General features: G+C 36.7%; 4 non-coding genes across 4 annotated transcripts; all 4 read left to right on the top strand.

Moving 5' to 3' along the window:
* The first annotated feature begins 2,573 nt into the window (after positions 1–2,573).
* LOC131736148 (U6 spliceosomal RNA) lies at positions 2,574–2,680 on the top strand. The gene has a single exon (XR_009327950.1). It is a non-coding gene; the product is annotated as a U6 spliceosomal RNA (small nuclear RNA).
* A 3,568-nt stretch (positions 2,681–6,248) lies between these two features.
* Positions 6,249–6,355, top strand: LOC131736147 (U6 spliceosomal RNA). Its single transcript, XR_009327949.1, has one exon. It is a non-coding gene; the product is annotated as a U6 spliceosomal RNA (small nuclear RNA).
* A 3,568-nt stretch (positions 6,356–9,923) lies between these two features.
* Positions 9,924–10,030, top strand: LOC131736146 (U6 spliceosomal RNA). The gene has a single exon (XR_009327948.1). It is a non-coding gene; the product is annotated as a U6 spliceosomal RNA (small nuclear RNA).
* Positions 10,031–13,592: 3,562 nt separating this feature from the next.
* LOC117969099 (U6 spliceosomal RNA) lies at positions 13,593–13,699 on the top strand. Its single transcript, XR_009327986.1, has one exon. It is a non-coding gene; the product is annotated as a U6 spliceosomal RNA (small nuclear RNA).
* Position 13,700: the final 1 nt, after the last annotated feature.

Raw genomic sequence — 13,700 nt, 5'->3', positions numbered from 1 at the left:
TTTTGTATGAACAAAGAAAAGGGTCAAGCCTAGTTCAGTCATTATAAAAAATATAAGAGTTGAATGCAGTTATACTGGCCTGTATTTGGATTTAAATCTTAGAGGGATTCACCAAAGAAATAAAGTGATATTATAAATTCTAGCAGCAACTGTTAAACTGAAGTAAATTAATTAAGTTTATCTTGAAATGCCACATTCATAGTTAAAAAGGTTCAGTGATAATTTACACTGTTTATAGTTTATAATGGTCAAAGACTAGTAATTAGACACAAAGGTATTGTAAATTAATAAAATAAATGATTAAAACCTTTTTTTAGACAGCATGGTATTTGAAACTAAAACTAATTATTTGATTTCATAAGATTAATAGTATGTTTTAAGTATTTGCTATAATAAGAAAACATATTATTTAAACTGGCAAGTATTATTGCTTGTTCATGACTTTACTGTATTAATAAGAAGATTAAAAGCTGGAAGCAGTATTTGATTTAATTAAAAGGGAAAGTGGTACAGTTTATTTCTCCTTCTATTGAACAACAAGACCTCTAGACATTATGATGTCCATTGAATTATAGAATTTTAAGGGTGTTGTGTTATGTTTTTGTGTTAAGTTTGTAATAATATACTATAATGTACCTTGTTGTTAATCCACTATACTATTGTCTAATGATGGTAGATGGAGTCCTTATAATGTGGTTCTTGGAAACTGCTCTATTGCTAAAAGGGGCCTCTCTCCTTATCCCGATGAACAGGCTGTAGAGAAAGGAGGGGGTCTTATTGCATTCTACGCTAGCAAAGCTGCAAGTCTTGTAGATTTGGAATTTAGGGTTTATGGAATTAGTGGTTTAGCACAGATAAGAATATATCTTGAAATAATATGCAAAAATGATGGCTTAACAGACATTGATAGGTCATAGATCTAAAAAAGTGTTTGCACAGACTTTGGCCTTGAAAAAACAAGAGACTCTGGAAAACTGCTTGGAATAGCATATTTAGAAGTCAGATACAGGTCAGAGCCTGGTTAGTGCATCTTTTAAGGGATAAATAATTCTAATGAAAACTATTACCACTTAAACTTAGTGAAACTAATTGACTTAAATACTGCACGAGACAATCTTTTGTCAAATCCTCTGTTAGACAATGGTATATGGAATTAAAACTGACTCATTAACAAAATGATGAAACAATATGAGGTTAAAAGAAACACATGCCTTTAATTTAGCAAAATATAATGAATTAGAAGATGATGTCACATATTAAGAACATCTCTCATATATAACACATATAAAAATAGTGTTTTGCATGCACATATAAACAGTAGTGTTTTTATATTATATTATAAACCAAGATCCTGGGAACTTTGGTTCACTTAACTTTTCAGATAAAGGAGGGGCTCGGAGGAAAACAAGGAATGAGATCATAGAGTTGGACAAATATGAAGTTGTGAATTCATTCAGTACATGACACCTATTCATTCTGAAAAGTTAGTCCGGATCTTTTGAAAACTATTATTTGTAAAAGGGATAAGAGCTGTCTCACCAGATTAATGATTGGATTTAATTGAGGCGTCCCATGTATTCCAATGGGACGAAAAACCTATATAACTCCTAAGTAATTACAATGGAGTACCACACTCATCCCAGACAGGGTAAGGTGGTCCATCTTCTGCAAACTTTAAATACATAAGTCTGTCAATTTCTTGGGTGCTATATTAGTCATCTGGATATATTGCGGGTCAAGAGCGTAATAAAAATACCCCACAAGGAGTAGTAACATCTCTGTCCTCCTAACGTCTCCCCTGAGATAAGAGTGTATACTGAGCTAAATGGAACAGAGTACGTACAGAAATCTGAACCTACGGATTTTGTGACAGTAAGCAAACTTGTTAAATTTGCATATCTCCCAGCTGTCTCTCTGATGTATAGCTGTGCTCACTTCTTTATTAAACGTGAGTTTAAACTATTATTATTATTATTATTATTATTACTATTATTACCTCTGACCGTATAACCTGGCATCCTTCACTCCTGTTCCTGGAAGAATGGCCTCCAGCTGAGGTAGTTTCATCAGTTATTTCTTGTACCTGTTTTTAAACTAGATGACCACTACATCGTGTCTAAAGGTATAATTGCAAGAACTGTGTAGTTCTGTATTCCTAATAATCATTGAGTGTCATTATTAAACCCTAACTCTGACCCTAGCCCCGAGTATTAAGCCCCCTCCTCTGAGGTGTCAGTTGCATTCCGCGCTGTGATACGAAACGGGACCCTGGTCAACCTGCAAGTCTTTTGGTATGCTGGCCAATCCGGAGGGGTCAACGTCATAGGTAACATGTCAGTATTTGCATATCTTTCCCAGCCGGTTTGAAGGTGCAGATGTGCAGACTTCTTTATTCAGCCGCTTTCTGCAAACGTGATATCCTCAGAGTTTGTAACCCTCTGCGTGTTGATTGTGGACAACCATGCATATACGCAGAGCAATTGGACACAATTGGACTATGCTTGACACACCACAAGACCAATAGCTCTTTAGCCACTCGCTGTACATAGAGGCGCGTATCAGGTAAGCACCGTGTGTTCGCTACGGCAGCACATATACTAAAATTGGAACGATACAGAGAAGATTAGCATGGCCCCTGCGCAAGGATGACACGCAAATTCGTGAAGCGTTCCACATTTTTGGTCTTTTTTTGTCGTTGGGAATAGTACTGTACCTGCCTTGGAATAACTCCCCTGGTAGAACCCGAAACATTGAAGCTGAACCGGAACCCCAATCCTAACCCAAGCCCAAAACCAAACCCAAACCCTAATTTGATTAGAGGAGCACCCTCAAAATGGAGCGAGGTAACCAGTGGTGTACCACAGGGATCAGTATTAGGACCTTTGCTATTCCTAATCTACATTAATGATTCAGATTCTGGTATAGTAATGTCACAGGTGACGGTGAACTAGTTATTCCATGTAGTAAAACATTGGACTCCTTTGCATGGAGGATCTCAGTAAGCTACAGTGCACGGTTCATCAACTGATTCAGATTCATTTATGTTAAGTTTGCTACTGATGATGTGGAAAAGAACAGTAATTGAGTGCCCAAAAATATGAATCACAGTGAGTTTTGACCTCCTTTAGAATTCTGGATGGAGCGCATACCTTGCAAAATGACCCGGTGTGAACAAAAGGAAATATATCGAAGTAATATGTACAGCTAAACGTGTCCAAGTATCTTATAGGAATGAAGTCAGACCATGGAAATCCACACCTGTGCTGGAGAAACATTGGATCAAGGGACTTCTTGTGGAAACAACTAGAGCGAAACCTGGTACAGAAGCTGAATCCTGCTGGGAACGTATGGATATGCTGGACATGTCCTAGGCGATTTCACATATGGAATGTACTTTGACATAAAAATGAAGTGTTAGAGGTTTTTTGAAGGAAGGATAAAGAGGGAGTATCCGTGTACCGCCAGTAGGTGGCTCTCTTGCTCCATGAAATAGGTCAGTCTACACATGTTTTTAATTAAGTACTTAGTAATCTGGGAATAAAAAAGCACCATTCCGGCTAAAAGTGAACGTTAATCACACCTACAAACAAGATAAGAAAGAGATTCTTTACCACAAATAAATGAACATTAAAACTGAACAGCCAAGGTCTTAAGAAAAAACCTGTCTCAGCTGGATTTTGTATGAACAAAGAAAAGGGTCAAGCCTAGTTCAGTCATTATAAAAAATATAAGAGTTGAATGCAGTTATACTGGCCTGTATTTGGATTTAAATCTTAGAGGGATTCACCAAAGAAATAAAGTGATATTATAAATTCTAGCAGCAACTGTTAAACTGAAGTAAATTAATTAAGTTTATCTTGAAATGCCACATTCATAGTTAAAAAGGTTCAGTGATAATTTACACTGTTTATAGTTTATAATGGTCAAAGACTAGTAATTAGACACAAAGGTATTGTAAATTAATAAAATAAATGATTAAAACCTTTTTTTAGACAGCATGGTATTTGAAACTAAAACTAATTATTTGATTTCATAAGATTAATAGTATGTTTTAAGTATTTGCTATAATAAGAAAACATATTATTTAAACTGGCAAGTATTATTGCTTGTTCATGACTTTACTGTATTAATAAGAAGATTAAAAGCTGGAAGCAGTATTTGATTTAATTAAAAGGGAAAGTGGTACAGTTTATTTCTCCTTCTATTGAACAACAAGACCTCTAGACATTATGATGTCCATTGAATTATAGAATTTTAAGGGTGTTGTGTTATGTTTTTGTGTTAAGTTTGTAATAATATACTATAATGTACCTTGTTGTTAATCCACTATACTATTGTCTAATGATGGTAGATGGAGTCCTTATAATGTGGTTCTTGGAAACTGCTCTATTGCTAAAAGGGGCCTCTCTCCTTATCCCGATGAACAGGCTGTAGAGAAAGGAGGGGGTCTTATTGCATTCTACGCTAGCAAAGCTGCAAGTCTTGTAGATTTGGAATTTAGGGTTTATGGAATTAGTGGTTTAGCACAGATAAGAATATATCTTGAAATAATATGCAAAAATGATGGCTTAACAGACATTGATAGGTCATAGATCTAAAAAAGTGTTTGCACAGACTTTGGCCTTGAAAAAACAAGAGACTCTGGAAAACTGCTTGGAATAGCATATTTAGAAGTCAGATACAGGTCAGAGCCTGGTTAGTGCATCTTTTAAGGGATAAATAATTCTAATGAAAACTATTACCACTTAAACTTAGTGAAACTAATTGACTTAAATACTGCACGAGACAATCTTTTGTCAAATCCTCTGTTAGACAATGGTATATGGAATTAAAACTGACTCATTAACAAAATGATGAAACAATATGAGGTTAAAAGAAACACATGCCTTTAATTTAGCAAAATATAATGAATTAGAAGATGATGTCACATATTAAGAACATCTCTCATATATAACACATATAAAAATAGTGTTTTGCATGCACATATAAACAGTAGTGTTTTTATATTATATTATAAACCAAGATCCTGGGAACTTTGGTTCACTTAACTTTTCAGATAAAGGAGGGGCTCGGAGGAAAACAAGGAATGAGATCATAGAGTTGGACAAATATGAAGTTGTGAATTCATTCAGTACATGACACCTATTCATTCTGAAAAGTTAGTCCGGATCTTTTGAAAACTATTATTTGTAAAAGGGATAAGAGCTGTCTCACCAGATTAATGATTGGATTTAATTGAGGCGTCCCATGTATTCCAATGGGACGAAAAACCTATATAACTCCTAAGTAATTACAATGGAGTACCACACTCATCCCAGACAGGGTAAGGTGGTCCATCTTCTGCAAACTTTAAATACATAAGTCTGTCAATTTCTTGGGTGCTATATTAGTCATCTGGATATATTGCGGGTCAAGAGCGTAATAAAAATACCCCACAAGGAGTAGTAACATCTCTGTCCTCCTAACGTCTCCCCTGAGATAAGAGTGTATACTGAGCTAAATGGAACAGAGTACGTACAGAAATCTGAACCTACGGATTTTGTGACAGTAAGCAAACTTGTTAAATTTGCATATCTCCCAGCTGTCTCTCTGATGTATAGCTGTGCTCACTTCTTTATTAAACGTGAGTTTAAACTATTATTATTATTATTATTATTATTACTATTATTACCTCTGACCGTATAACCTGGCATCCTTCACTCCTGTTCCTGGAAGAATGGCCTCCAGCTGAGGTAGTTTCATCAGTTATTTCTTGTACCTGTTTTTAAACTAGATGACCACTACATCGTGTCTAAAGGTATAATTGCAAGAACTGTGTAGTTCTGTATTCCTAATAATCATTGAGTGTCATTATTAAACCCTAACTCTGACCCTAGCCCCGAGTATTAAGCCCCCTCCTCTGAGGTGTCAGTTGCATTCCGCGCTGTGATACGAAACGGGACCCTGGTCAACCTGCAAGTCTTTTGGTATGCTGGCCAATCCGGAGGGGTCAACGTCATAGGTAACATGTCAGTATTTGCATATCTTTCCCAGCCGGTTTGAAGGTGCAGATGTGCAGACTTCTTTATTCAGCCGCTTTCTGCAAACGTGATATCCTCAGAGTTTGTAACCCTCTGCGTGTTGATTGTGGACAACCATGCATATACGCAGAGCAATTGGACACAATTGGACTATGCTTGACACACCACAAGACCAATAGCTCTTTAGCCACTCGCTGTACATAGAGGCGCGTATCAGGTAAGCACCGTGTGTTCGCTACGGCAGCACATATACTAAAATTGGAACGATACAGAGAAGATTAGCATGGCCCCTGCGCAAGGATGACACGCAAATTCGTGAAGCGTTCCACATTTTTGGTCTTTTTTTGTCGTTGGGAATAGTACTGTACCTGCCTTGGAATAACTCCCCTGGTAGAACCCGAAACATTGAAGCTGAACCGGAACCCCAATCCTAACCCAAGCCCAAAACCAAACCCAAACCCTAATTTGATTAGAGGAGCACCCTCAAAATGGAGCGAGGTAACCAGTGGTGTACCACAGGGATCAGTATTAGGACCTTTGCTATTCCTAATCTACATTAATGATTCAGATTCTGGTATAGTAATGTCACAGGTGACGGTGAACTAGTTATTCCATGTAGTAAAACATTGGACTCCTTTGCATGGAGGATCTCAGTAAGCTACAGTGCACGGTTCATCAACTGATTCAGATTCATTTATGTTAAGTTTGCTACTGATGATGTGGAAAAGAACAGTAATTGAGTGCCCAAAAATATGAATCACAGTGAGTTTTGACCTCCTTTAGAATTCTGGATGGAGCGCATACCTTGCAAAATGACCCGGTGTGAACAAAAGGAAATATATCGAAGTAATATGTACAGCTAAACGTGTCCAAGTATCTTATAGGAATGAAGTCAGACCATGGAAATCCACACCTGTGCTGGAGAAACATTGGATCAAGGGACTTCTTGTGGAAACAACTAGAGCGAAACCTGGTACAGAAGCTGAATCCTGCTGGGAACGTATGGATATGCTGGACATGTCCTAGGCGATTTCACATATGGAATGTACTTTGACATAAAAATGAAGTGTTAGAGGTTTTTTGAAGGAAGGATAAAGAGGGAGTATCCGTGTACCGCCAGTAGGTGGCTCTCTTGCTCCATGAAATAGGTCAGTCTACACATGTTTTTAATTAAGTACTTAGTAATCTGGGAATAAAAAAGCACCATTCCGGCTAAAAGTGAACGTTAATCACACCTACAAACAAGATAAGAAAGAGATTCTTTACCACAAATAAATGAACATTAAAACTGAACAGCCAAGGTCTTAAGAAAAAACCTGTCTCAGCTGGATTTTGTATGAACAAAGAAAAGGGTCAAGCCTAGTTCAGTCATTATAAAAAATATAAGAGTTGAATGCAGTTATACTGGCCTGTATTTGGATTTAAATCTTAGAGGGATTCACCAAAGAAATAAAGTGATATTATAAATTCTAGCAGCAACTGTTAAACTGAAGTAAATTAATTAAGTTTATCTTGAAATGCCACATTCATAGTTAAAAAGGTTCAGTGATAATTTACACTGTTTATAGTTTATAATGGTCAAAGACTAGTAATTAGACACAAAGGTATTGTAAATTAATAAAATAAATGATTAAAACCTTTTTTTAGACAGCATGGTATTTGAAACTAAAACTAATTATTTGATTTCATAAGATTAATAGTATGTTTTAAGTATTTGCTATAATAAGAAAACATATTATTTAAACTGGCAAGTATTATTGCTTGTTCATGACTTTACTGTATTAATAAGAAGATTAAAAGCTGGAAGCAGTATTTGATTTAATTAAAAGGGAAAGTGGTACAGTTTATTTCTCCTTCTATTGAACAACAAGACCTCTAGACATTATGATGTCCATTGAATTATAGAATTTTAAGGGTGTTGTGTTATGTTTTTGTGTTAAGTTTGTAATAATATACTATAATGTACCTTGTTGTTAATCCACTATACTATTGTCTAATGATGGTAGATGGAGTCCTTATAATGTGGTTCTTGGAAACTGCTCTATTGCTAAAAGGGGCCTCTCTCCTTATCCCGATGAACAGGCTGTAGAGAAAGGAGGGGGTCTTATTGCATTCTACGCTAGCAAAGCTGCAAGTCTTGTAGATTTGGAATTTAGGGTTTATGGAATTAGTGGTTTAGCACAGATAAGAATATATCTTGAAATAATATGCAAAAATGATGGCTTAACAGACATTGATAGGTCATAGATCTAAAAAAGTGTTTGCACAGACTTTGGCCTTGAAAAAACAAGAGACTCTGGAAAACTGCTTGGAATAGCATATTTAGAAGTCAGATACAGGTCAGAGCCTGGTTAGTGCATCTTTTAAGGGATAAATAATTCTAATGAAAACTATTACCACTTAAACTTAGTGAAACTAATTGACTTAAATACTGCACGAGACAATCTTTTGTCAAATCCTCTGTTAGACAATGGTATATGGAATTAAAACTGACTCATTAACAAAATGATGAAACAATATGAGGTTAAAAGAAACACATGCCTTTAATTTAGCAAAATATAATGAATTAGAAGATGATGTCACATATTAAGAACATCTCTCATATATAACACATATAAAAATAGTGTTTTGCATGCACATATAAACAGTAGTGTTTTTATATTATATTATAAACCAAGATCCTGGGAACTTTGGTTCACTTAACTTTTCAGATAAAGGAGGGGCTCGGAGGAAAACAAGGAATGAGATCATAGAGTTGGACAAATATGAAGTTGTGAATTCATTCAGTACATGACACCTATTCATTCTGAAAAGTTAGTCCGGATCTTTTGAAAACTATTATTTGTAAAAGGGATAAGAGCTGTCTCACCAGATTAATGATTGGATTTAATTGAGGCGTCCCATGTATTCCAATGGGACGAAAAACCTATATAACTCCTAAGTAATTACAATGGAGTACCACACTCATCCCAGACAGGGTAAGGTGGTCCATCTTCTGCAAACTTTAAATACATAAGTCTGTCAATTTCTTGGGTGCTATATTAGTCATCTGGATATATTGCGGGTCAAGAGCGTAATAAAAATACCCCACAAGGAGTAGTAACATCTCTGTCCTCCTAACGTCTCCCCTGAGATAAGAGTGTATACTGAGCTAAATGGAACAGAGTACGTACAGAAATCTGAACCTACGGATTTTGTGACAGTAAGCAAACTTGTTAAATTTGCATATCTCCCAGCTGTCTCTCTGATGTATAGCTGTGCTCACTTCTTTATTAAACGTGAGTTTAAACTATTATTATTATTATTATTATTATTACTATTATTACCTCTGACCGTATAACCTGGCATCCTTCACTCCTGTTCCTGGAAGAATGGCCTCCAGCTGAGGTAGTTTCATCAGTTATTTCTTGTACCTGTTTTTAAACTAGATGACCACTACATCGTGTCTAAAGGTATAATTGCAAGAACTGTGTAGTTCTGTATTCCTAATAATCATTGAGTGTCATTATTAAACCCTAACTCTGACCCTAGCCCCGAGTATTAAGCCCCCTCCTCTGAGGTGTCAGTTGCATTCCGCGCTGTGATACGAAACGGGACCCTGGTCAACCTGCAAGTCTTTTGGTATGCTGGCCAATCCGGAGGGGTCAACGTCATAGGTAACATGTCAGTATTTGCATATCTTTCCCAGCCGGTTTGAAGGTGCAGATGTGCAGACTTCTTTATTCAGCCGCTTTCTGCAAACGTGATATCCTCAGAGTTTGTAACCCTCTGCGTGTTGATTGTGGACAACCATGCATATACGCAGAGCAATTGGACACAATTGGACTATGCTTGACACACCACAAGACCAATAGCTCTTTAGCCACTCGCTGTACATAGAGGCGCGTATCAGGTAAGCACCGTGTGTTCGCTACGGCAGCACATATACTAAAATTGGAACGATACAGAGAAGATTAGCATGGCCCCTGCGCAAGGATGACACGCAAATTCGTGAAGCGTTCCACATTTTTGGTCTTTTTTTGTCGTTGGGAATAGTACTGTACCTGCCTTGGAATAACTCCCCTGGTAGAACCCGAAACATTGAAGCTGAACCGGAACCCCAATCCTAACCCAAGCCCAAAACCAAACCCAAACCCTAATTTGATTAGAGGAGCACCCTCAAAATGGAGCGAGGTAACCAGTGGTGTACCACAGGGATCAGTATTAGGACCTTTGCTATTCCTAATCTACATTAATGATTCAGATTCTGGTATAGTAATGTCACAGGTGACGGTGAACTAGTTATTCCATGTAGTAAAACATTGGACTCCTTTGCATGGAGGATCTCAGTAAGCTACAGTGCACGGTTCATCAACTGATTCAGATTCATTTATGTTAAGTTTGCTACTGATGATGTGGAAAAGAACAGTAATTGAGTGCCCAAAAATATGAATCACAGTGAGTTTTGACCTCCTTTAGAATTCTGGATGGAGCGCATACCTTGCAAAATGACCCGGTGTGAACAAAAGGAAATATATCGAAGTAATATGTACAGCTAAACGTGTCCAAGTATCTTATAGGAATGAAGTCAGACCATGGAAATCCACACCTGTGCTGGAGAAACATTGGATCAAGGGACTTCTTGTGGAAACAACTAGAGCGAAACATGGTACAGAAGCTGAATCCTGCTGGGAACGTATGGATATGCTGGACATGTCCTAGGCGATTTCACATATGGAATGTACTTTGACATAAAAATGAAGTGTTAGAGGTTTTTTGAAGGAAGGATAAAGAGGGAGTATCCGTGTACCGCCAGTAGGTGGCTCTCTTGCTCCATGAAATAGGTCAGTCTACACATGTTTTTAATTAAGTACTTAGTAATCTGGGAATAAAAAAGCACCATTCCGGCTAAAAGTGAACGTTAATCACACCTACAAACAAGATAAGAAAGAGATTATTTACCACAAATAAATGAACATTAAAACTGAACAGCCAAGGTCTTAAGAAAAAACCTGTCTCAGCTGGATTTTGTATGAACAAAGAACAGGGTCAAGCCTAGTTCAGTCATTATAAAAAATATAAGAGTTGAATGCAGTTATACTGGCCTGTATTTGGATTTAAATCTTAGAGGGATTCACCAAAGAAATAAAGTGATATTATAAATTCTAGCAGCAACTGTTAAACTGAAGTAAATTAATTAAGTTTATCTTGAAATGCCACATTCATAGTTAAAAAGGTTCAGTGATAATTTACACTGTTTATAGTTTATAATGGTCAAAGACTAGTAATTAGACACAAAGGTATTGTAAATTAATAAAATAAATGATTAAAACCTTTTTTTAGACAGCATGGTATTTGAAACTAAAACTAATTATTTGATTTCATAAGATTAATAGTATGTTTTAAGTATTTGCTATAATAAGAAAACATATTATTTAAACTGACAAGTATTATTGCTTGTTCATGACTTTACTGTATTAATAAGAAGATTAAAAGCTGGAAGCAGTATTCGATTTAATTAAAAGGGAAAGTGGTACAGTTTATTTCTCCTTCTATTGAACAACAAGACCTCTAGACATTATGATGTCCATTGAATTATAGAATTTTAAGGGTGTTGTGTTATGTTTTTGTGTTAAGTTTGTAATAATATACTATAATGTACCTTGTTGTTAATCCACTATACTATTGTCTAATGATGGTAGATGGAGTCCTTATAATGTGGTTCTTTGAAACTGCTCTATTGCTAAAAGGGGCCTCTCTCCTTATCCCGATGAACAGGCTGTAGAGAAAGGAGGTGGTCTTATTGCATTCTACGCTAGCAAAGCTGCAAGTCTTGTAGATTTGGAATTTAGGGTTTATGGAATTAGTGGTTTAGCACAGATAAGAATATATCTTGAAATAATATGCAAAAATGATGGCTTAACAGACATTGATAGGTCATAGATCTAAAAAAGTGTTTGCACAGACTTTGGCCTTGAAAAAACAAGAGACTCTGGAAAACTGCTTGGAATAGCATATTTAGAAGTCAGATACAGGTCAGAGCCTGGTTAGTGCATCTTTTAAGGGATAAATAATTCAAATGAAAACTATTACCACTTAAACTTAGTGAAACTAATTGACTTAAATACTGCACGAGACAATCTTTTGTCAAATCCTCTGTTAGACAATGGTATATGGAATTAAAACTGACTCATTAACAAAATGATGAAACAATATGAGGTTAAAAGAAACACATGCCTTTAATTTAGCAAAATATAATGAATTAGAAGATGATGTCACATATTAAGAACATCTCTCATATATAACACATATAAAAATAGTGTTTTGCATGCACATATAAACAGTAGTGTTTTTATATTATATTATAAACCAAGATCCTGGGAACTTTGGTTCACTTAACTTTTCAGATAAAGGAGGGGCTCGGAGGAAAACAAGGAATGAGATCATAGAGTTGGACAAATATGAAGTTGTGAATTCATTCAGTACATGACACCTATTCATTCTGAAAAGTTAGTCCGGATCTTTTGAAAACTATTATTTGTAAAAGGGATAAGAGCTGTCTCACCAGATTAATGATTGGATTTAATTGAGGCGTCCCATGTATTCCAATGGGATGAAAAACCTATATAACTCCTAAGTAATTACAATGGAGTACCACACTCATCCCAGACAGGGTAAGGTGGTCCATCTTCTGCAAACTTTAAATACATAAGTCTGTCAATTTCTTGGGTGCTATATTAGTCATCTGGATATATTGCGGGTCAAGAGCGTAATAAAAATACCCCACAAGGAGTAGTAACATCTCTGTCCTCCTAACGTCTCCCTTGAGATAAGAGTGTATACTGAGCTAAATGGAACAGAGTACGTACAGAAATCTGAACCTATGGATTTTGTGACAGTAAGCAAACTTGTTAAATTTGCATATCTCCCAGCTGTCTCTCTGATGTATAGCTGTGCTCACTTCTTTATTAAACGTGAGTTTAAACTATTATTATTATTATTATTACTATTATTACCTCTGACCGTATAACCTGGCATCCTTCACTCCTGTTCCTGGAAGAATGGCCTCCAGCTGAGGTAGTTTCATCAGTTATTTCTTGTACCTGTTTTTAAACTAGATGACCACTACATCGTGTCTAAAGGTATAATTGCAAGAACTGTGTAGTTCTGTATTCCTAATAATCATTGAGTGTCATTATTAAACCCTAACTCTGACCCTAGCCCCGAGTATTAAGCCCCCTCCTCTGAGGTGTCAGTTGCATTCTGCGCTGTGATACGAAACGGGACCCTGGTCAACCTGCAAGTCTTTCGGGATGCTGGCCAATCCAGAGGGGTCAACGTCGTAGGTAACATGTCAGTATTTGCATATCTTTCCCAGCCGGTTTGAAGGTGCAGATGTGCAGACTTCTTTATTCAGCCGCTTTCTGCAAACGTGATATCCTCAGAGTTTGTAACCCTCTGCGTGTTGATTGTGGACAACCATGCATATACGCAGAGCAATTGGACACAATTGGACTATGCTTGACACACCACAAGACCAATCGCTCTTTAGCCACTCGCTGTACATAGAGGCGCGTATCAGGTAAGCACCGTGTGTTCGCTACGGCAGCACATATACTAAAATTGGAACGATACAGAGAAGATTAGCATGGCCCCTGCGCAAGGATGACACGCAAATTCGTGAAGCGTTCTACATTTTTG

This window comes from Acipenser ruthenus, unplaced genomic scaffold (genome assembly GCF_902713425.1).
Source record: "Acipenser ruthenus unplaced genomic scaffold, fAciRut3.2 maternal haplotype, whole genome shotgun sequence".
Taxonomy (NCBI): domain Eukaryota; kingdom Metazoa; phylum Chordata; class Actinopteri; order Acipenseriformes; family Acipenseridae; genus Acipenser; species Acipenser ruthenus.
This window is presented reverse-complemented; position numbering and strand designations above follow the sequence as displayed.